This window comes from Lissotriton helveticus, chromosome 8, assembly GCF_964261635.1.
Source record: "Lissotriton helveticus chromosome 8, aLisHel1.1, whole genome shotgun sequence".
NCBI classification, from domain to species: Eukaryota; Metazoa; Chordata; class Amphibia; order Caudata; family Salamandridae; genus Lissotriton; species Lissotriton helveticus.
The window spans coordinates 194985921-195011456 of NC_136069.1; the positions used below are offsets into that span (position 1 = coordinate 194985921).

At 42.3% G+C, this 25536-nt stretch overlaps 2 long non-coding RNA genes across 3 annotated transcripts in view; one reads left to right on the forward strand and one right to left on the reverse strand.

The window, feature by feature from the left end:
- The window catches only part of LOC144772516 (uncharacterized), a 434413-nt gene extending 430912 nt beyond the window's left edge, over positions 1-3501 (forward strand). Inside the window, exons 4-5 of one of the 2 annotated variants that reach the window (XR_013599788.1) lie at positions 2378-2548; positions 2806-3501. This is a non-coding gene — a long non-coding RNA (uncharacterized LOC144772516). Of the gene's footprint in view, positions 1-2377 lie in introns of both variants that reach the window. The other variant, XR_013599787.1, reaches the window with a different exon arrangement.
- Positions 1-25536, reverse strand: part of LOC144772517 (uncharacterized) — an 88477-nt gene that overhangs the window by 35402 nt on the left and 27539 nt on the right. The window lies entirely within an intron of this gene.

The following is a 25536-nucleotide window of genomic DNA, read 5'->3' on the forward strand; positions in this document are numbered from 1 at the left end:
TGCTGATTAGACAAGGACAACCTCGTTAGACTGGACAATGATCTTGAGATCTGAGAAACATCAACGTAAATGATCTAATCTACATTAGTAATAAACTACTTCCTCTGCCCCCTAACATGACAAATCTGGATGGCCTTACTGGACATTACATCCACTCCATGACAGATATATTCGACTCATTTGCCCCAAAGCAACTCCAAAGGATTACCAGCAAACATTCCAAACCCTGGTTCAATTGCTCCCTTAACGATGAACGACTCAAACCAAGGCTGGCAGAGAGATCATGCAGAAACGCTCCTTCCATAATAAACCTCAAGCAGATGAGGATGACAAGAAGTGCGTATAACAAACATATCTGTAGCGCCAAAGCTGATCACTTTAGGTCACAGCTTGATAATGCCAAAAACAGACCAAAAAAAGCTTCAAAATCATCAAACAACAAGCTAAACACTCAACTAACCAACACTCTGCACTCAAAGACTCTTTCCCTAGCGGTGAGAAGTTCTATGCACACTTCATTGAAAAGACAAGAAAGATTGAATTAGAACTGCAACTCACCTCACCAAGGGGCCCATTAGTATGTCGGCCGGATCGCCACCACTTGCATGGCGGTGGCAACCCGCCCGACATTTCCTCCTGCCCGCATGCAAATTCCCCCGCCATATTACTATAGCTTGGGGGACCCCAGCGGTCGGAAAGACCGTCAGCCGATTATCCGCCCGGTCGATGAGTCGACTGGGCAGAAAAGCTGTTAATATGGTGGCCGTGTCTGGTAGACATCGGCATCCATATTAAGATACATACGGGTTTTGCCATTTCCACCATGGAAAGGCATGCGGTTTTCAACATTGGGGGCCCTTAGCGGGCCACCAGGTATTCTGGGGAGTGCATATGGGGGTACCTATGGTTCCCCCCTGCATTTTAATGTACAACGTGGCGGGCACCGCGCGAAGCCTGTCATGTTGCGCATTGAAATGCACATCTTACATTTTTGGTATTGCGGCGGGCGGTGCTTTTAGCACCCCCGCCACAATGTTAAACATGCTAGTCGAGGGACTGCCGTATGCTTTGCGGGCGGCCCCATTTCCCAGGGCGATGGCGGGTGGACTTTGTCCGCCCGCCATACTAATGAGCCCCCAAATGTGCAAAAAATGAATCGTGGAATACCTTTATACTACCAGAAGATGCTGAGGTACTCAAAATTATAACTTCATTAAAACCTTCAAATCATTTCATTGATCCTCTTCTCGCCAAGTTCTGCAAAGGGGTTAGATCTTACATTCTCACACTCTGGTCTAAGATTGTCCATGAAGCTCTCATGCAGGGTATGATTCCTGATGGACTCAAAATAGCACAAGTCACCTCCATTCCAAAGAAGCCAAATGCAGACTTTTCTGATCCTAACAACTTCGAATCAATTTTATATGTCATGACATTAGACAAACTACTTGAGAAATGGGTACACACACAACTCTGTAATCACATCAAACACTATTGAATTTCCCTCAGGATGATGGGGGACAGAATAATGCAAAGCAACACCGGGTTGCCCATAGTATCTCGGTAAGCCTTAGAGGCAAAAGCCGGTACCTGATCTGAGTGGAATGCTGCTTCTGCATAAGTACCAATAATGACTTGCACATTTTTAATAACAGTTTAAGCGTCAGGTTATCACTGTGACCACACCCATATCAACAGAGAACAAGAATCAACTGCCACTAAGATATATTCAAAGGTATCAACTAAATAGAGTGGTCTGGAATTATCTAAAAAGACACATTGTAATGGCTTATTGGAAACAAAAAGAGGTGTCGGTGGTGGGCTTGCAATGGTGGAACTTTTATTTTGTTGACAGATGTCGGAACTAATGATAACATTTTTAATCTATTTATAAAGACCCTGTCACCAGTAACATTTTAATAGTAAAGAAACTGTGTCCGGAACACCAGTATGGGTAGATGTTAATCCCTCATGAGCAGCTATTATTATCTCTATCATGTGGTCCCTACTGGTATCACTCGATTACCCACCTTGGGAATGAGGGCACCAGGTATATTTTGTGGACTCAATAGATAGGAGCATTTTGCTGAATAGCCTTTAGTTAAGGGCTCATTAATAGTCGAAGCAGTGACCACAACCATTATGTCATCTTCGATCCTTATATGTGAACAAGTAAATGCAGCTACAAAACAGTCTGAACAGCCTCCTTGGATTATCCCTCCCGTGCACGGTTAGTGCGAACCCACCCGTATGGACGTAAGTAAACTGTCTTCCTAAAGGTTGTTCGGTGATGGGAGTACACTGACGTTGATAGTGAATGGCGAGATGTCTTGAACTTGGAAATAGTAACTCCTCATGTTTTTTCATTATGTTGCAGGACATGATGGTGCAAAACAGGACCAATAGGATTCAGGCGTGACTTGCGCGAAGAAAGAGAAGGCTTCACATAATGGAGGACCTTTTAGAAGAGTGCATGGACAACGTAGAAGGACTATGTTATGGTGTTCCCCCATGGATTGATGGGAGTTGATGTTCTTGGAACTATACGGTATTTGTTTTTGTTAGGACTAAATGATGATTTTCTTGATTTGTGAGAAAAATACATCTTTATTGCTTTTCTGGCTGCTGTGGTTTGAGTATAGAGAAATAGCGAAGGAAGACAATCATAATCCTCGCCTCCGCGTCCTTAATAGAATTGAAACGTACCGTCACTTATGCTAGGCAAATTTCGATTCCCCTTAATTTACTTCTTTTTGTTTTTTCCAAATTCTTCTTCTGACTGTTGTCTGAAACCACACCTGCAAGGATGGAATTTGAGCTGTCCAACATGGATGCCTACAGTGCGGCCCAGTTCAAGGAGTTCTGGAAAGAGAAGTGATTTCCAGCAAAGAGCACCACCAGGAAGGTGAAGCTACAAGCGGTTCTAAGAGACTGTCCCCAGAGGAGCTGTCTGGTGTAAGAAAGATAATACTAAGCTCACTAGACACTTCTTGGAGAAAGCACACACGGAGTGTGACCTGAAATGGACAGTTTTGGAGGTCCTAAATAAAAAAGAGACTAACCAAGTTCATGCTCTACATGTAAGAGAGCAACGGTGGGTGTATAGACTCAATACTGCAAAAACTGGCCTTAATGATGACATTCCCTGGCTTCAAATGAATTGAGAAAATTATATATAAATCACCCACAGTTCTTCAAGGTCTCTTGTTTTGAGAATCAAATCGAGTTCCAATAATGAGCATGGGTACCATTGTGAAAATATGTACATCGACTTATAATATCTACACCTGGGGTTTAGTACCGCGTGGTCCATTGGGACTACAATCTGGTTGTTGATAAATCCATTTTCCAAAAAAGAACACTCTATGTGCCCTCATCAGCAACGTGAAAATTTGAAACTACCCCTGTGCATCTCTCAAAATGTCAGTTCCGAGTATAAATATGATTGGTAGCGCTATTTCGGTGGGTGTTAACACAATAAATAAATAACAAATTAATCCACCGAGCACTCTAAAATCAAATTCAGTCCACAGGAAGTATATCCTTCTTCAGTCTTTTCTTTATTCAAAAACTCTTCTTCATCCAAATTAAATTTCAGCAGACAGCCTACACGTGTTTCGTCTAAGTCCGTCTTGGACAAGAGACTTCTTCAGGGCTGTAGGATTACAATATTTACAACTTAGGTGTGATCATTTTCATATACAGAAATAGGTTATTCTCATTTTAAAGAGAAAACCACCGAGTTTGTGTATAGTATAGTAAAGACATCTCATATAGACCCTAATGCCAAGCATAAAACAAAAGTCACCAAGTGCAAAAGTAGAAAAAAGTCAGTATAAATTAAGGATGACCAGTAGAAAAATCCTAAAGAGTTTTATAAAAACAGACTTATGATGTGTTATCATTATTACACATACCAGTTCAGATTCAAATTGTCAATGAGAGATCTATCCACCAGTTCGGTCTAGCGTTAAAGCTGTAACAACATATAAACAACAATTTTCCTGTCACGAGCCACATCCCATGTCTTTAGTATCATCATTTAGCCTTACGATTGTCACCATAGTTCTTAAAGCTCACCTCATTAAGCTCACCTCGTATTTAGAAGTAGTAATTCTGTAGCACGATATCATAAATGTATGTAGGTTTCCCTTTTCCCTTTTCAGTATTCGTTCTGCTACAATGGTAATTTATGATAACAGTATAAGTAACCATTTGATTGTTATAGTTTGCACAGTACACAATCTCTCGTTATTAGACAATAGGGAGCCCTTATTTAGTACTTAAGTCAATAGCTCACCTCATTAAGCTCTCCTCGTATTGAGAGGTAGTAATTCTGTAGCATATATGCATGTAGGTTTCCCTTTTCCCTTTTCCAGTATTCGTTCTGCTACAATAGTAATTTATGATAACAGTATAAGTATCCATTAAGTTGTTATAGTTTGCACAGTACACAATATCTCATTATTAAACAGTTGAGTGCCCCTATTTAGTACTTTCGGTCAATAGCGGTAAAAGGGTATAGTTATTAGAGTTCTATCGTATTAAATTATTTTTATCACGAATCTCAGTAGCAATCAATTAATATCTACAACAGAATGTATATGTAATGAGATTAGTGATATAGCCCATACCGTAAAGCTGTGAGTATGCCGCTACGTTATCAACATCCTCATCCTCGTTCTTGTAATCGATTATCCCAGTCTTTAGTTCTACAAAATAAATTCAATCTGGCTTAGTATCCCTGATTATTAGTGCTTTATGATTAATCAACATGCTGCCCATTGCACTCACCGTAACTACTTCTGTCATCTCCGTATTTTCTCGCGTGCTACGCGAGCGCCATCTTGTAGTGGCCTTTTATAAGTACAAGTGCAGATCAAGTACGGGCGCCATCTTTGCCTAGTATTTTCTCGCGTGCTACGCGAGCGCCATCTTGTAGTGGCCTTTTATAAGTACAAGTGCAGATCAAGTACGGGCGCCATCTTTGCCTAGTCATTATCGTTATTAAGTCCTATATTATAAGATTCTTACATTTATTTTTATCAAATCGAAATTATTTGTTTAACGTAACGTAAGCTAGGCATATTATTATGTTGTCCAGAAAGTATTTAAATAATCATATTTTAGCGAGCCGTTTACAGGCGCCATCTTTGCCTAGTCTAAGTTACTCTTGGATCTCGTTTCTATAGTTTGCAAAGATGCCCATCACTAAAAGTTCCCTAGGGACTTTAGTTTAGGTGTATAAACACATCATAGTTGATCCTTATCAACATTCATCCTACTATCCTAATTTATTTTAAACTCTACATTCACTATTGTTAAGTGTATATATATTTTTTACTCAGGGATATATCGAGACCAGATTGAGCTATTTTTAACGTGACAATTACCCCTATACCTCATTCTTATCTCGTGTACCTCTAACATCATGGGTTGCAGTTCGTGACATGATCATGTGTTCTAAGTTCTAGATTACATAGATTACAGTAAAAAGGCAGATAGATTCAGGTAAGAATCGAGAATAACATTGTAGTCTAGGTTTCATAAGGTTCTAGTTACCATAGAATATCGTAGTTAGGAAGATAGGTTCAGGCAGTATGAATAGGGAATAATATTGCATAGTTAAAATACAGTCTCAGTAATGCACAATTTCAACATACATAGAAGGGGTATACTTCAATCTTGGCCTAAATAATATTCAAATTCATTATCTATATTTAGGCCGAGTTCTACCGCTTTAAGTTTCATTAGCCACATAACTTCTCTGCGTCGTAGTTGAATCGTTCTGTTGCCACCTCTAGGGTCTCTTTTAACATGATCAATACCATGGTAGCTAAATGTATGTTTCTCTTTGTCACCATGGTTTCTAACCATATGCGAAGCTACCGGGTAACGTGTATCTCCTGTTTTCAGTGCCCTGAAATGCTCCACCATTCTTTCTTTCAGTTTTCTAATCGTGCTACCCACATAAATCTTTTTGCAGGTGCACGCAATTACATAAACAACAAATGTTGTATCACTGTTGATAAAGTGGTCAATGATATGTTCACCAGTATCATTATAGTTAAATGACTTAACTTTCTTCATGGCCCATCTGCAAGAGCTAAATTTTCCACATTTGTGAAATCCTTTTCTGCTGGTAGTCAGCCAGTCAGGTTCTGATGTACTTATAGGGTAACTCGGGCTTACATAATTAGAGATTGTACGTCCTTTTCTAAATGTTACTCCTGGCGTCTTTCCTACATATTGGAGAAGGTCTTTATCCAGGCTCAGTAAGTGCCAGTGTCTCTTCAGTATACTAAACAGGTGTGCACTCTCAGAGCTGTAATTTGTAATCATTCTTACTCTAGTTTGTTTCGGGGTTTCATTACTGGATTTAATACTAAGTATTTTATTCCTTGTCAGTTTCCTAGCCCTCTCAATAGATTTCGTTATAACTTTATTCTGATAACCTCGTTTCAGAAATCTATTTGAGAGGTCTACCAGATTATCCTCAAAATCAATTTAATTGGTGCAATTTCGCCTTGCTCTTACCATCTCCCCGTAAGGGATAGCATTCTTTTGACTATTGGGGTGGCAGCTTTTGGCATGCAGTACAGCATTGCAGCTAGTTGGCTTCCTAAACATACGACTGCATAATTTTCCATTACTTGTGAACAGCTCTATATCTAAAAAGGTTATATTATTTACACTATAGTTAGTTGTAAATTCAAGATTCAAGCCGTTGTCATTAATATACTCAAAGAATTCTTTCAATTTATTTTCAGAGCCTGTCCATATTAACAGACAATCGTCTATATATCTTCCCCAGTAATGGATGTACTGTATCCATTTTTCACCAGATGGGCCCCAGATTCTCTCCGCCTCGAACCTCCCCATGAAGAGGTTCGCAAAGGAAGGAGCGAATCTGGAACCCATCGCAGTACCAAGACGTTGTCTGAACCATTGTCCATCGAATAGAAAAACATTATTGTGTAATACCATCTCTGTCATTTTAAGTACCATCTGTGTATGATCGTATAATTCGGCTGGTCTTCTACTTAAAAAATAGTCAAGAGCTTTTATTCCCAGATCATGGTCTATATTCGAATACAGAGACACTACATCTAGTGTCACTAGAATCATCCTTTCATCCCACACCAGGTCTTGTAGTAGATTCAATACATGCTTGGTATCCTCAATGAAGGATGGTAAATTGCGGACATACATTTGTAAAAATGTATCTACATATGGGATAGCCGTTCTGTAGGGCCCCCTATCCCTGAAATAATAGGCCTTCCTGGGGGGTTGTCTCTGCATTTATGTATCTTGGGTAGAGTATACATACATGGGGCCCTTGGTGCAGTGACCCTCAGGTATGTGTACTCGTCATGATCTAATAACGTTAAATCATACCAGATTTTGAGTTGATCATTAATTGCCTTTGTCAAGAATACTAAGGGATTACTAGTTATTTTTTCATAGTATTTGGCATCATTCAGTTGTAACATTACTCCCCTTTTGTAGTCAACAGTATTAAGTATAACTACATTTCCTCCCTTATCGGCTCTGCGTATGGTTATCTCTGGATTGCAAGTAAGTTCCTTAAGTGCAGACCTTTCCCCTTTTGTTAGATTATCCTTGTATTTTACATAATGCTTGCGATCGATCTCTTTATCAATGTCTGAGTTAACAGTTCTATAGAATGCTTCTATAGTACTACCAGATGTAATAGTTGGTGTCCACTTTGATTTTTCCTTCAGTCCACTCTTCTCACTGAGAAACCTATCTAATTCTAAATCCTCCAACAGTTTAATCATAGTAACGGGATCATCTTCTTTCTCAGTGATGGAGAGTAGTAATTGAGTCTCTTTCAATTCTTGGATTGTGATATTACTCAAAGGTTTTATTCTTACATCTTTTGGTTTTTCTTGTACAGTAGCAAAATACTTCTTGAGTTTTAATTTTCTTACAAATCTGAACAGGTCTATTTTCGTCATATACCAATCAGAGTTAGCCATAGGACAGAGAAACCCATACCTTTGCTAAGTAAACAAATCATATCATCAGATAGTTCCATGGACGACAGATTAACAATCTCAATATCTCCAATATCTTTGACATCAGTTTGAATTATGGTTTCCACGATCTTGTTCTCATCCCTACTCTTTCTGCCTGATCTCCTACCACCCCTCCCACCTCTCTTTGTTTTTTTACATTTGTATCTCTGTTCCTCTCCAAGTCCCTGTTCCCTCGTCTCAGTCTGTGAACCTCGTCTAAAAAAGTTGTCTCTGGTGTAGAGGAAGTTGTTGGTTCTAAGTTATCTTCATTCTCACTACTTGATACATTACTAGACTCTGGTTCTATCTCACTAGATGATGGGGTGCCGCTCTTTCGTTTGGTGATAGATGCACTCTTCATTAAGTAATCAAATCTTTTAGCGAAAGTGTAAATGCGACCAGATGTATAATCTTTTTCGCCGCGTTTAAGCTTTCTTGCTTTCCTTTGTTTAATCTCATTCTGCAGCTCACTCAATATCTCATCTAAGATGGTATAGTTTTTTATTGTTGCTTCTGGAAGGTTTAATTCTTTGATCTCTTCTTCTATTTTAGAGATCTCAACGAGCAACTTCGCAATTTTCCTTTCCGCATTTTCAATCAAAATGGCAATAAGGTTTCTAGAGTTAGAGTTAAGTTCTTTCTCCCAGGCTATATATAGATCAGGTTCTAGATCTTCATATGTTGGTATGATTTGCGATCTTAATCCTCGAGGGATTCTATTCAGTTTTAAATACTGCTTTAAAGTTGCAGCATCCCACCATTTATTGAGTTCGGTTCGTTTAAGTGACTCCAGTTTAGTGAACTTGGCTCTAAGGCCTACCTTACTAGTCTGTTTAGATGGTCTCATAGCGTTGCCTATAGATCCGCCTGAGACTAAGTTTTCAAAGAGTTGTTCTGCTTCCTTATCTCTATTCATATTCCTCTGCGGCTGCTCCTAAGTTTTTACAAACATAAGCAATTGACAACAACTTCTTGGAGCGCACAGCAAATTAAGGACAATTTTTGTCAAACAAAGTAAGTTCGGTGCTCCAGGTAGATGTGAGCCTGTTGCCTCGACTCCAAACAAGACCACAAAGTGATCCGACAAATCACAAATTAATCCACCGAGCACTCTAAAATCAAATTCAGTCCACAGGAAGTATATCCTTCTTCAGTCTTTTCTTTATTCAAAAACTCTTCTTCATCCAAATTAAATTTCAGCAGACAGCCTACACGTGTTTCGTCTAAGTCCGTCTTGGACAAGAGACTTCTTCAGGGCTGTAGGATTACAATATTTACAACTTAGGTGTGATCATTTTCATATACAGAAATAGGTTATTCTCATTTTAAAGAGAAAACCACCGAGTTTGTGTATAGTATAGTAAAGACATCTCATATAGACCCTAATGCCAAGCATAAAACAAAAGTCACCAAGTGCAAAAGTAGAAAAAAGTCAGTATAAATTAAGGATGACCAGTAGAAAAATCCTAAAGAGTTTTATAAAAACAGACTTATGATGTGTTATCATTATTACACATACCAGTTCAGATTCAAATTGTCAATGAGAGATCTATCCACCAGTTCGGTCTAGCGTTAAAGCTGTAACAACATATAAACAACAATTTTCCTGTCACGAGCCACATCCCATGTCTTTAGTATCATCATTTAGCCTTACGATTGTCACCATAGTTCTTAAAGCTCGCGAGAAAATACTAGGCAAAGATGGCGCCCGTACTTGATCTGCACTTGTACTTATAAAAGGCCACTACAAGATGGCGCTCGCGTAGCACGCGAGAAAATACGGAGATGACAGAAGTAGTTACGGTGAGTGCAATGGGCAGCATGTTGATTAATCATAAAGCACTAATAATCAGGGATACTAAGCCAGATTGAATTTATTTTGTAGAACTAAAGACTGGGATAATCGATTACAAGAACGAGGATGAGGATGTTGATAACGTAGCGGCATACTCACAGCTTTACGGTATGGGCTATATCACTAATCTCATTACATATACATTCTGTTGTAGATATTAATTGATTGCTACTGAGATTCGTGATAAAAATAATTTAATACGATAGAACTCTAATAACTATACCCTTTTACCGCTATTGACCGAAAGTACTAAATAGGGGCACTCAACTGTTTAATAATGAGATATTGTGTACTGTGCAAACTATAACAACTTAATGGATACTTATACTGTTATCATAAATTACTATTGTAGCAGAACGAATACTGGAAAAGGGAAAAGGGAAACCTACATGCATATATGCTACAGAATTACTACCTCTAAATACGAGGAGAGCTTAATGAGGTGAGCTATTGACTTAAGTACTAAATAAGGGCTCCCTATTGTCTAATAACGAGAGATTGTGTACTGTGCAAACTATAACAATCAAATGGTTACTTATACTGTTATCATAAATTACCATTGTAGCAGAACAAATACTGAAAAGGGAAACCTACATACATTTATGATATCGTGCTACAGAATTACTACTTCTAAATACGAGGTGAGCTTAATGAGGTGAGCTTTAAGAACTATGGTGACAATCGTAAGGCTAAATGATGATACTAAAGACATGGGATGTGGCTCGTGACAGGAAAATTGTTGTTTATATGTTGTTACAGCTTTAACGCTAGACCGAACTGGTGGATAGATCTCTCATTGACAATTTGAATCTGAACTGGTATGTGTAATAATGATAACACATCATAAGTCTGTTTTTATAAAACTCTTTAGGATTTTTCTACTGGTCATCCTTCATTTATACTGACTTTTTTCTACTTTTGCACTTGGTGACTTTTGTTTTATGCTTGGCATTAGGGTCTATATGAGATGTCTTTACTATACTATACACAAACTCGGTGGTTTTCTCTTTAAAATGAGAATAACCTATTTCTGTATATGAAAATGATCACACCTAAGTTGTAAATATTGTAATCCTACAGCCCTGAAGAAGTCTCTTGTCCAAGACGGACTTAGACGAAACACGTGTAGGCTGTCTGCTGAAATTTAATTTGGATGAAGAAGAGTTTTTGAATAAAGAAAAGACTGAAGAAGGATATACTTCCTGTGGACTGAATTTGATTTTAGAGTGCTCGGTGGATTAATTTGTGATTTGTCGGATCACTTTGTGGTCTTGTTTGGAGTCGAGGCAACAGGCTCACATCTACCTGGAGCACCGAACTTACTTTGTTTGACAAAAATTGTCCTTAATTTGCTGTGCGCTCCAAGAAGTTGTTGTCAATTGCTTACGACAATAAATAAATACACCTTCTTCGAACGAAAGGTACACGGATATAAATTTAAATACAGCATAAAACATTTGCCAGATAGAGATCCACTCTAACTCGCTTTGAATTCTACTTGGGAAGAATATCACGAGTGTTACTATGCTGACGAAATGCAGTCCGTGTTGTGCGTCTCTCTAATCTAGCACACCCCAAAACCATTTTTAGCCTATCACACTAGGGCATTGGGTTTCCTAGCTACCGTGTACAAACATATAGGCATGAGCATTATCGTGCAGGACCAACTGACCTATCACAGCCACGGTGTGCGTCACCACGTACGACAGGCACACGCGGCTGTGACTCCGGATGCCGGGAACGTCATAACATGACGACGGAGCACTTACAACGGGCTCTTGCACACACCCGGGGTCAGTCATGATCGGCTACTCTCCGACCGGCTTCACTTCCCAGACACAGGAAACCCTACGTCAGAGACGTGCGCCCGTACACAGGTGCAGCTCGTTTCTGAGTAATGGCTCGGCAGCCCTGCCCAGAACGCAACTATATAAACGGAAGGTTCACAGAGCCATTTCATCCACGGGGAGGAGGTGAGGCGCACGCTGTAGGTGAACCTACGAGAGCTACACTGACTTATGGTGAGTCCTTGCCCTTTTAGGCCAGCAACGATCTCTCAGACCGCATTAATGTGGCACTGTGAATCATTTTCTCTAGCTTACGTTAGTTGTTTGTTTCTTCTTTCTCCTCGACATAGTGTGGTCACAGGCACTTCCTGAGGACATCGCTTCCCCCTCCCATGGGGCAAGTTAACCCTCTTTAAGGGTAAGACATACAATTTTTGCTACCTACGCAGTTCTCAACATTGTTTTGAGTACTGGTACATCCACTATTCCATAATTTAGTATATGGATGACACTAGCTACAGACCTTATTCACAAAATTGTGATTAGTCATTTTAACATGCACTTCTCTCTCTTTTATATATCACACACAGGTCCATGGACCCATCTAGTGGATAATGATACTGATCCTACCCACGGAGTGGCACTGCCAAAACGTTTGGTAAGATTGGAGCCCCTGTTGTATTTGGTCCTGACGAATGCCATGTACCCATAAGGACAAATTGGCAGAAACATGTTGACCACCTCTTAAAAAACCTCACAGCGGTGATGGGATAATAGTGTCCTTATTCACCGCATCACTTGTTTTTAAATCCACACAGTCTCCCGTTGAATAAAGGATGTATGGGTGCACTGTGATGGCTTTTTAAATCATTCCTCACTCTGGGCCCCCACTCACTTAGAAGTGCATCCCTGTCTCCAGGTGCATGCCCGTCCTCCATCAAACGCGGTTTTTGGAGGGCGAGGACTGGCAGATGATGAAGCATGACTCCGGGTGGAGTGTGATGCCAGTCTATCACTTTTTGTGAGATGCCCAATAACTAGTGGGCAACTCACCCTTTATGACTTAGGTCTTATCCTGGGAACGGTCTCTATTGTGTATATCAGATTTGTTTGGAGGCTGACCGTCTTCCAGCACCCTACTGCCTCTTGTTCCCTCCTCAGGCTACCGCCTGAGAAACTCTTGTGATTTCTGCCTACAGTGCGGCCCAGTTCAAGGAGTTCTGGAAAGAGAAGTGATTTCTAGCAAAGAGCACCACCGGGAAGGTGAAGCTACAAGAGGTTCTAGGAGACTGTCCAAAGAGGAGCTGTCTGAAAGGAAGGAGGAGAGAGAGCTCAGGCTGGAGATGGAGAGACTCAGTATGGAAAAAAGAAACTGGGCATGGAGGCAGAACAAATGCTGATTGAGGCTGAGAGAGCTTTTGCACGGAAGAAGGCTTAGAGAGCATTGTAGGAGAGATGATTAGCAATGGAGGTTTGAAGGATGGCCCATGAGCTAAGTCTCAGAAAGCTGGACATCAGAGCTATGCAGGTGGAGTCCAGCAATAATGGTGGGAGCATACCTACAGTGCCCTCTATAGACAAAAGGTCTGGTGCCTGACTTTGTTATGTGGGATGACACTGACAAATGGTTCTGACTTATGAGATTGCTTTACAGATCCACAGGATCCCTGAACAGGATTGGGAGGCTAGTCTGTGGAAGCATATACCTAGAGAAGGGATGGACACCCTATTGGCCCAAGAGAAGGGGGAGAGGACGAGGTATTCCCCATTGTAGGAAGCCCTTTTCAAGATGTATGGCATTACCCTAGACGGTGAGCCACTGCTGTGCCAGAGGCTTTTTGGCCTGCTAGTTAGAAAGTCGAATTTCACCCAGATTGTCTCTATATGAGTTCTCTTCAATTGCCTGGGGAATTCCTATTCCATCTTTGTACTTTATAGACGGGCGTTTAGTTAAAATCACACACATTCATAAGGTGCCGCATACCGTTGCTGTGGTACATATAGCTTCCCAATTTCTCACTATATATAAGTTTCAAGGTGATTTGTGACTTTTCCATTTTCACCTGCTTCAAGGTAACTGCCACTGTCTGGGAGCTCTACTGTTTTTTGATTTTCATCGTGTTCTAGGTCATCTGTTCCAGTGGTTTTGAAGGATTGAAATGTTGTACTGTGCATCGTTCTCCATCAAATCTTGTACTGCTCATTCATTTAATTGTGGCTTTCCTGAAGAAGGCACTTCTGGGCAGAAACACATGTAGATCTAAAGATTGAAGATTGGCATTTGTAAGCCACATTGCGATTTGAGTTCTGTATATAGTATTTAGTAGTTCCACATTTTGAGAGAAATATTATTCATTGTATATCAACAGATAACAAATATATTTGTATTCTTTTTGGGTGTGTATAGTATGACTGTAGATATGAATGAAGTATGAAAGTGTGGGTGGCAATTTATGGAATAATAATAACGTTTTTTTTCTTTTTTATATTGTGGAAAGTATTATGTTATCTCAATTTAAACATGAACAAACATCAGTGTTGACAGTGACACCTCTTCTCTATTATTTGTCATGTTTATAGCTGTTATTGGTTGATCTTGGAGTTGCCATAGGTCTTCGCAAGCTGATTGGCTTACCCCAGAGACGTACATGGCAGAACTTTAGGGACAGACAAAAACTGGCCCAACAGACATGGGTGGAATGTTAGGATTCCTTTTCCAAAGCACTGGCTGGTTGGGTGAAGGGCAGTGAAGTATAGGATAATCAGGGGCTGTACAATTTGATTGCAAAGGAGCACATGTTCAGTCTTTATTTTGCAGATATGCGCCAACACCTGATTGCTAGTTAGCTCACTGACTCCAGGGAGCTTGCGTAAGAAGTGGACCACTGTGTCAGCATCAAAGTCCACAAGAAGGTATCTGGCGGGGGATCACCCTAAGGGTGGACAGGGTTCTCACCAGTAGAAGGAGGGGGGATCCAAAAATAAAACTTGGGGAAGACATTGTCCCAGTTACTGTGGAGAACAATATAGAGGTTCCTCTAGTGTCCCTGGGTGACAAAGAAATGGTGCAGAGAACTCGCATGCCTAGTAAGACTAGGACATTCAGGCAGAGGGTCACCATCAATGGACAGTAGGTGGAGGCTCTGAAAGAAACTGGAGCCTGGATGATGACCATCAGATGTCAGCTGGTTAAATAAGAGCAGGTAATCCCTAATGTATTCCACCTAGGTGTTGCAGCTGACAATCATGAGAGTCACTAGCCAGTGTCTCTGGTACCCTTGAGTGGGGTGTCTTAGGCTCTTTAAGGGGAGCTGTGAGTCAGTCCATGCCTGTGGATTGTCTGTTTGGAAATGACCTGGAGCACACCATCTGGAAGGAGGTGGAGCTCAGGTCGCAGTTAGAGATGTTAGGGTTGCCAGAGTGGGTGTGTCTGACCACATGGTCCATGGCCACCCGAGAGGGTAGTCAGAAAGACCTGAAGCCTGTAAGAATGAAACAGGCCTCTGCCAAAAAGAAGAAAGGCAAAGGGTGTGAAAACCCGCTCCTGAAACTCCTATGGTCCAGGAAGAGGCTGAACCTGAGGGGAATGCCCCAGTGTCTACAGGGGAGGAGGTTGCCACCCTGGGGAAACTACATGAGCTGGCCAACTTGTGGCAGGAAGGGGTCTCACCAGGAAGGAAGGAGTTCCGCAAGGCACAGAAGTAGTGCCCCACTCTTGAGGGCCTACGGTGACAGGTTGAGGCCCAGGCAGCTGGCGACACCTTTGGTGATTACCAGATCTACTGGGAGAACGGTCTCCTGTATAGCGAGTCTAAGGTTCCTGGGGCAACACTTGTTTTGGTGGTCCCTCAGTGCTGCAAGGCTTTTGTACTGGAGTTGGCTTGTGGCAGGTTATTTAGGGGCAGGACAAGACCATTGACAGGCTTGTCACCCAGCTTTATTTGCCTCAAATGAGGAGTACCTCAGACGCGTTCTGCAGGTCCTGTCTTACCTGCGAGGCAAGTGGCAACTCAGGAGGCAAGCGCAAGGTAACCCTCCAACATTTCCTGTCATTGCCATCCCCTTTAAAAGTTTGGGCATCAACATTTTTGGGTCTCTGAACCCCAAGACAGCCATGGGAAACAGGTTCATCCTGGTGTTGGTGGACCATGGCACCCGCTATGCGGAGGCTATTCCTCTGTGAACGGTGACTGCGCCTGCAGTGGCCAGCGCACTTATGGGGATATTTCCCCTTATGAAATTTCCCAAGGAGGTGGTGTCTTACCATGGTTTGTGTAGATATAGTACATTGAAAATTCAATTTTCCAACTTAGAATTCTACGCATCACAGAATGATAAAACTGCTTTTACAGGTGGATCACAATGCATTTAAGATTGTTTACCCACTTAACCTATCGAAAAATTGTACTAAGAACTTCAAACATAATCTAATCAAATGATACCTTGAAACGCTTGTCTGATGCCTACTTTTGCACCTCAAAATATGTCGTGGTTAACAACCTAATCTCCTTCACTAACAGAAGAGCCCAATGGAGAAGAGTCTTAACTTCCATATTCCGATCCAAACCAATTTGGAAAACTCCTCACGGTTTCCAAATAACCATAATACTTAATCACTGGACTGAAATCTAGTACAGTTTGACAAAATCTTTATGAAGTTACAAATACATTAGATAACACTGTACCATATGCTCTGCCAAATCAAAGTCTCTCCTCTGCTTTGAAACCTCACGCCACCTCTACTACTACCTCCATCTCTGCCTCACTTACTCTGACTCAGCATAACCAGTTCCCTTGCATCAACGATGAAACCATGGTTGATGCACCAAGGCCTTGTATTACAATTAAAGACTACCCGAGTACCAACATGGGGGACTTGCCTGCTCCATTACTCACATGACATTGAAACACAATGCACACCCCCCCTAAAGCTTTCAACACAATTTGGGGAACTTAAGATCTATTAACTACTCTTCCTCTACATCACTTTCACCCAAATATGTGTCTCACTCATCCACTGTGTTCCCCAACCCATGGGTTTGAACAGCCCTACAACACAAAAGGTCTTTCGATGAAACTAATCTGACAGCTCTCCCTACCCCTCTTCCACTCTCCACTTCCAGTTTCCCACCCACAAGCCCGCAACTTCCTGTCACCCCCGACTACTTACCTCCTTACCTAAGAGGAATCCACACTGTCTACCACCAATCCCTCTTCTGAGGGGTCTCATTTACTATCTACCCCTAGCCATCATCCCTCCATTGAGGATGAGCTGGCAGACCTCAAGCATGATCTTCAACTAATTAAAGATGACCCTCAGAACCTATTAAACTTCTCGATGGAGAAGCTTTGGAATCCCAACATGACCTCTGAGACTAATCAACCCAGCCTTCATGCAATGGTTAAACACCACTGGACAAAACCTTAGTCCATGGAAAACCTGTTGAAGCTGATCTCGAACTCACTGCCATATTTTAATCACAACTCCAGGCCACAAAGGATTACTGACTATCGGCATCTCCATCGTGTCATACGCGGATGACACGCAATTAGTCTTCTCAATCTCAGACACCCTTAACTCTGATCATTGACAGCTTGTTCCCTGCCTTGAGAAAATCGGATCTTGGATGGCGGACTGTAAACATAAGTTAAATGGCGACAAAACAGAACTGATGATTCTGGGAAACACACTCAATCCCCGAACGGAAGTTCCTTGCCCAATCAGTTGGGGACCACCGCCTTCCCCCAAACCTGCCATAAAAAAATCTTGGCATGTGGCTAGATCAGAATCTCACAATGGAGACACAGGCCAAAAAGCTATCTGGCACCTGCTTTGGGACACTACGTCTGCTTAGGAAGGTTATGTCCTTACTCCCGGAAGACGCAAGGAGCACAGTGGTTCAGGCCCTGGTGATCTCGAGGCTGGACTACGGTAACTCCCTCATCTTGGGCTCTCCCAAGTATGTAATCAACCGTCTTCAAATTGTTCAAAACGCAGCAGCACGACTACTATTGAACGCATCCAGACGTCAATCAATTAAATCAAGACTGAAGGAACTGCACTGGCTTCCGGTTCAAGCCAGAATTAAGTTTAAATCCCTCAATCTGGCTCATCGTGCCATGCACGGAAGGGGTCCGGCACTCATTCAAAACCTGATCACTCACTACACACCCCAACGACAGCTCAGGTCAAGCTCAAAATTTCTCATGAAGGATACCGTAACAAAAAGAGCCAGATGGGGTGGAAGGACTTTTTCCCATCTGATACCTATGCTCTGGAACAGCCTAGATTCAGACATCCGATCCACCCAAGAAGAAGCACAGTTCAGAAAAAAACTTAAGACCTGGCTCTTTCCACAGGATTAATACCTACTCCCTCTAACTGCCTCATTAGCGCTGAGATGCCCAAGGGTAGTCACGCGCTCTATAAATCCTATAAACATAAACATAAAAATATTTGTTGATGCTAACATTCACTCCCTTCTACTATCTTACAACACTTATTGTAGTGATTCATCACCCTCACTATTAAATATCCAAACTATTCCCTCCAACCAGTTAGATAATCCAATGTCAGTCTCAGAACAATGAACAAGGATTATTAATTCATCAGCTGTCCCTACATCACACCTAGAAGCCGTAGTAACTAAATCTCACATTAAATTGACGCTTCTTAACTGCAGGTCAGCGGTAAGGCACGCAGCTGATATTGCTGATCTCATACTTACACAAGAACTGGACTTCCTGACCTTAATAGAAACTTTGCTCAATTATACCTCCTCACCAATTTTGGACATTTTGTTCCCCCCAAATATGACAACATCAGACCTGTTAAAGTTGGGGGAGACATAGCATGCAACTTTCGCTCAATTCTCACCCTGAGACATACAAACTGCCTTGATGTCCACCTGTGAACACCTGGGCATCGAAATCTGGAACAATGACAAGATAGTTTGTACACTCCACATGCTCTATCACCCCCAGGTGATAATCTACTTTTCATTGAACAAATAATGGAGACCATATCCTCTAACTCTGACCAATACCCTAACCATATCGTCCTTCGGGATTTCAACTTACACTGAAACAACACAAATGATCCCTTACTGTACACCTTCAAGGCTTTCATCTCCAACCAAAACTTCACCCAGTCCTGCAATGGACCTACCCACAGCAAGGGCTCCACTATCGATTTAACCATTTTCTCATCTTAGAAAGGGTGCTGATTAGACAAGGACAACCTCGTTAGACTGGACAATGATCTTGAGATCTGAGAAACATCAACGTAAATGATCTAACCTACATTAGTAATAAACTACTTCCTCTGCCCCCTAACATGACAAATGTGGATGACCTTACTGGACATTACATCCACTCCATGACAGATATATTCGACACATTTGCCCCAAAGCAACTCCAAATGATTACCAGCAAACATTCCAAACCCTGGTTCAATTGCTCCCTTAACGATGAACGACTCAAACCAAGGCTGGCAGAGAGATCATGCAGAAACGCTCCCTCCATAACAAACCTCAAGCAGATGAGGATGACAAGAAGTGCGTATAACAAACATATCTGTAGCGCCAAAGCTGATCACTTTAGGTCACAGCTTGATAATGCCAAAAACAGACCAAAAAAAGCTTCAAAATCATCAAACAACAAGCTAAACACTCAACTAACCAACACTCTGCACTCAAAGACTCTTTCCCTAGCGGTGAGAAGTTCTATGCACACTTTATTGAAAAGACAAGAAAGATTGAATTAGTACTGCAACTCACCTCACCAAGGGGACCATTAGTATGTCGGGCGGATCGCCACCACTTGCATGGCGGTGACGACCCGCCCAACATTTCCTCCTGCCCGCATGCAAATTCCCCTGCCATATTACTATAGCTTGGGGGACCCCAGCGGTTGGAAAGACCGTCAGCCGATTATCCGCCCGGTCGATGAGTCGACTGGGCAGAAAAGCTGTTAATATGGTAGCCGTGCCTGGTAGACATATTAAGATACATACGGGTTTTGCCATTGCCACCATGGAAAGGCATGCGGTTTTCAACATTGGGGGCCCTTAGCGGGCCACCAGGTATTCTGGGGAGTGCATATGGGGGTACCTATGGTTCCCCCCTGCATTTCAATGTACAACGTGGCAGGCACCGCGCAAAGCTTGTCATGTTGCGCATTGAAATGCACATCTTGCATCATGGAATACCTTTATACTACCAGACGATGCTGAGGTACTCAAAATTATAACTTCATTAAAACCTTCAAATCATTTCATTGATCCTCTTCTCGCCAAGTTCTGCAAAGGGGTTAGATCTTACATTCTCACACTCTGGGCTAAGATTTTTCATAAAGCTCTCATGCAGGGTATGATTCCTGATGGACTAAAAATAGCACAAGTCACCTCCATTACAAAGAAGCCAAATGCAGACTTTTCTGATCCTAACAACTTCCAATCAATTTTTTATCTCATGACATTAGACAAACTACTTGAGAAATGGGTACACACACAACTCTGTAATCACATCAAACACTATTGAATTTCCCTCAGGGTGATGGGGGACAGAATAATGCAAAGCAACACCGGGTTGCCCATAATATCTCAGTAAGCCTTAGAGGCGAAAGCCGGTACCTGCTCTGAGTGGAATGCTGCTTCTGCATAAGTACCAATCATGACTTGCACATTTTTAATAACAGTTTAAGCGTCAGGTTATCACTGTGACCACACCCATATCAATAGAGAGCAAGAATCAACAGCCACTAAGATATATTCAAAGGTATCAACTAAATAGAGTGGTCTGGAATTATCTAAAAAGACACATTGTAATGGCTTATTGGAAACAAAAAGAGGTGTCGGTGGTGGGCTTGCAATGGTGGAACTTTTAATTTGTTGACAGATGTCGGAACTAATGATAACATTTTTAATCTATTTATAAAGACCCTGTCACCAGTAGCATTTTAATAGTAAAGAAACTGTGTCCGGAACACCAGTATGGGAAGACGTTAATCCCTCACAAGCAGCTATTATTATCTCTATCATGTGGTCCCTATTGGTATCACTCGATTACCCACCTTGGGAATGCGGGCACCAGGTATATTTTGTGGACTCAATAGATAGGAGCATTTTCCTGAATAGCCTTTAGGTAAGGGCTCATTAATAGTCGAAGCAGTGACCACAACCATTATGTCATCTTCCATCCTTAAATGTGAACAAGTAAATGCAGCTACAAAACAGTCTGAACAGCCTCCTTGGCAGCTTCATCAGCCAATGAATACCCTGCAATGTGCACACCAGCATGTTGATGACTCCATATATTAATTACATGAGCCTATGGCATAGAATCCTTTAGTGCCACCACCATTCCCCACAAACATTTATGCATTGCCGCCTTTCGTTTAAAATCAACAAACCCATTCAAGCACCAATAAGTTAAATTATCATTAAAGGCCTGGATACAGTAATAGGAAACACATACTGTAATTAAGGGGAGTTCTGAATCTGTATTCTGCAAAGCCAGAACCAAAGCTTTCAATTCAGCCAGCTGAGCAGTACAGGCACCTAAAGTTTCTGTACATGTTTTTGGGCCTGAAATACACCATATTTCATGACACATTCAATTGCAGCACATGCAGCCGAGTACTTGTACTGAATCATCAGTTTAGATTATGACAGCATAGTGATCTAGAGGCAAAATTTCACACGAGGTGTTCTTGTTGATACTGGGGGTATTACTGTGTTTGCAAATTAGGGTCAAATACATAATCTACATCAGTAGCTGTCAAGGAAGTGGACCACTAGATCCATCTTAGATGTAAGGCTTTCATAATAGGAGCACTGGCCTTGGTAAAAGTTGAGACAGTTGATACCACAATTACGTGTTTCCTCTGAGCCAACAAATGTTTCTTCAGACAGCTGTTTGAGCTCCAGTCAAAAAGAATTCTGTTGATGCAAAATGCATTTCCACACTGAAATATGAGTGCAAATTCTAAGCAATTGGCATGGTTTCTCCTTTATTGAATAAAACATATGTGTAAACCACTAGAACCCTCAATTATGAGGATCATTAAGTTAGTAGTATTAACACACGTATGTAAGTGTTTCCATTCAAGCATGTCTATTTGTTAGTATAGTAGGATGTTCAGTAGTCCATTGTTTATCAAAAAATGTGGACAAATTAAGTCGTACAACGGTTTCACCCATTGTGCATAATCTGGTATGTATATTCCACCAAAATTTAGAAATCCTAAAAGCGATTGAAGCTTTTGCAATGTATTTGGTGTTTTGCAGGAGAGCACATTTCTCTAAGAAATGTGGCACTAGGCTTTTTCTCTCATTTGATCATTCATTTTCTAAAAACAGGATACTTTGAAAGGCAATTGTAGATTTTGGACAATGTAATTTATAGCCATGGTCCGCAAATCCCAAAATATTGCTATCCACTCTGGGCAAATGTATTTTTCAATCATCATCTGTGAGGTAAATATCCACAACATAGGACAACGCTTCTGAGCCAATTTCTTATAGAATTGATGTTACTCAGGCAGCAAACAGACCTGGGCTGTTCTTCCACCCTTGTGGGAGCCTACAGAAACTTCTCTGCGGTCCCAATGCCGTGAATGCAGACAATTTGCAGCTTTCAGAAGCTATATTTTGACCGAAAAAGCCATTGGAAATGTCCAATGTAGTTTTGTATTTTTTACAAACAGCAGGGGTGGCTCCTCTGTTAAGGCAGAGGAGCGTCACCCCACTAAAAAAGATGGTGTCCAAAAATAGAAAAATAAAATGGTAATAAAGTCCATTTATTACCATTTTTTTTTCAAAGCTGAGCATCAGGAAGAGGGGCGGGGCTTTCTGTTTTCTGCTGCTGCTGCCAGTCAGGCCGCAGCAGAAAGCAGTGGTAGGCAGGGCACTTAAGTTTAAAGTGTGCATGTATCTCTAACCCAGCTGTCTTAAGACAGCGGGGTAAGAGGCAGCATAGGGCTCCAGTACCTTCGGGAGCGGATAGAAGGCCGCTTCTTCCAATCCTGGTGCTGCTCTCATGCAGCATGAGAGCAGCACCAGGATTAATTACTGAAGTTTCAAGGAGCCTGCCTCCACGGAGAGAAGACCCAAGGGAGAGGAAGGTGTCACACCAAGATGAAGGTAAGTGGAATTTATTTTTTCACTTTGTCCCCGCCTCACTACCCTCCTTACATGCCAGCTTCCACTGGCAAATGGTGTTGTTTATTAAGCCTGTGCTGAGTGAATTTTGTACAGTGAGCGTGACTGTTTAACTGTCTAGAGACTAAGACTATAAGATACGAATGATCTGGCCTAAGGACAGAAAATAATGGATTATTCATAGGGGAGACACCAGGCAATCATACCTTGATATTCTAACTGTGATCGAATCTCCCTAACAAGGCATTTGGCCTCATGTTTAATAGGTTATTGTGCTTGCACCTGCAGGCTGGACCTTTTAGGTATAACATAAGGTAAATGGTCAAAATATCGATTCCAAAATATAGACTAACCTAAATATCGACTCCAAAATATAGAATGGACAAAATATCGAATGGACAGAATATAGACATTAAAAATATCGTTTTGAAGGTAAGTAATGTAATATCGATTTTAAAAATATAGTCAAAATATCGAAGTACATTATATAGTTTATTAAAAATATCGAATTTTTAATAATATCGAATTTTTTTAAGTGTTTTGTATGTTAGTATATGTGTGAAAAGTGTATATATTTTTGTAATTTATTTTAAGTAATTAATTTTATGTTATTTAATTTTTGCGTAATTTAATTCTGTAGCGGGTTGTGGGTTTATAGGGGAATAGGGTGACCAGGTGACCAGAGGTCAGGTGACCGGAGAAGGAGTGGAGCAGAGCAGAGCGGAGCGGAGCGGAGCGGAGCGGAGCTGCGGGGCTGTGGGGATCGAAGCAAGCCGCGGCGGAAAAGACAAGAGCCGGCGTAGAAAGATCCGGGGGTCGAGTGGAGATCGAGTGGAGGCGGCGGCGCTCAGGACAGGGTCGAGCAGGTTGGTGCGGCTCCCCTTCCTTGCCCCCGCTTCCCTCCACTTTCCCCAGGACAGGGTCGAGCAGGTTGGTGCGGCTCCCCTTCCTTGCCCCCGCTTCCCTCCACTTTCCCCAAGCAAACTGCGGCATGTAACCCGCATCCCGCTTCTCGCGACCCGAAGAACCCCTGAAAAGACACAAGTCCGTTCCTGCCTGACCTTCACTCGCTCGGCCTATCCCACTGCCGCAGAGAAGTAGGGGAGGCAGGCAGTCTAAACAGCGGGAGCGAGCGCGCAGCGGGCAGTAACAGCTACAGAGCATACAGAGCCTGCACAGAGAGAAAGCCAGAGCAGCGCCGCCTGAAGCAAAACAGGCACGACACGACTCGACTCTGCACGGCGGAGAACTACACGAGTCCTGGAGCAGCAGGTAGCAGGCAGGGAGAACTCAGGAGCCGCCAACCCTGCAGAGCTCCAGGAAAACGAGGATCAAGAGCTGCTGAGCAGCAGGGGTCCAGCAGTGCCATCACACAGGGGACTTAGGGGGGGGCAAACCCCAGAGGAGTAAGGAGCCACAGGGGTTGAGAGGAAGCCCGAGGAACCCCCTCCCCACAAAGAACTCCCATAAGACCTTCATCTTCACAAGTGACGGTGATTGTATCACTTACTTTCGCACAGCACCCACCGCACAAGAGGGAGCAACAAGTGAAACCTGACTCATAAAGTGTGCACAAAGAGCCCACATACCTCACACACCCAGCAACCCGTCAGCCCACTGGTCCACAACAACTTCCTACCAAAAACCGTCTTCCCCAACTGAGATCAACAAACCGCAGCTCACGCAACGCGGCTAGCAGGGGGGGGCCGAGGGGCTGAGGAGGACAAAAGGGAAGGGTGCAGGATCATTCAAAACATCAGCACTCCCTTCTCAGGATGAGATCTGGGAAAATCAGAACAGACCCCACAAACAACCGGAGAAAAAGAAACCAACAGCATAGCAGCAACACAAGTGAAAGAAAAAACGACACCCGGGACGCAGACTCAACAAACGAGCAAGACAGTATTGTCAGGGCCCCCACCGGTACGATGCCACAGCCAATCTTAGGACTCAAAAACTACAAGATCACAGACTTTCTCATTTCACCCGCATCACCGGCGATCTCAGTGCTGCAAGCACATCATTCACAGTCAGTCATCGGCATCAAAAGAAAGTCCCAGTCAGCAGGCTCGCTATCAAAATCTTTGCTGCCTCGGACCGACTCATCATGTGAGATTATTCAAAGTCCAGTGAAAACTCTAACCAAAATGGGCAACAAATTAACGGTGCAAGTACAAATAAACACAAGGGAAGCAGCAAACAACGGCAAAGCCGAGACAGAGACAGAGCCCCTGCGCGCGAAAACACCAAACGCGTCAGAAATGCGCCGATCCTTAAGCTTGGGCTCATACTTCGGCTTTGTGGCATCCGACCACGCGGGCGACAATGTGGCAGACAATTTACCAGCACCAAGTATGGTCGTCAAGGACAAATCAAACAAGGACCATGTGGCTGACAATTCGCCAGTCTCAAGAATTGACACCACGCATAAACCGGAGAAGGACCCCACAGACAAAGAAACAACGAAGCTGCAACAAGGGGGACAGATAAATACCAATACCCATACACATCCGAAAGGATCATCAAGCGCAGAGGCCTCACTAAAGTATGAAATCATCTCAAAAGAGTCCGCAAAATGGCAACAAGGGCAACTGACGAAAGTAAATGCTCACAATCACTTCAAAGGATCTTCAAGCGAAGAGGCGCTATTAAAGGATGAAATTACACCTAAATGCCCTTTTGGTGCAGAAA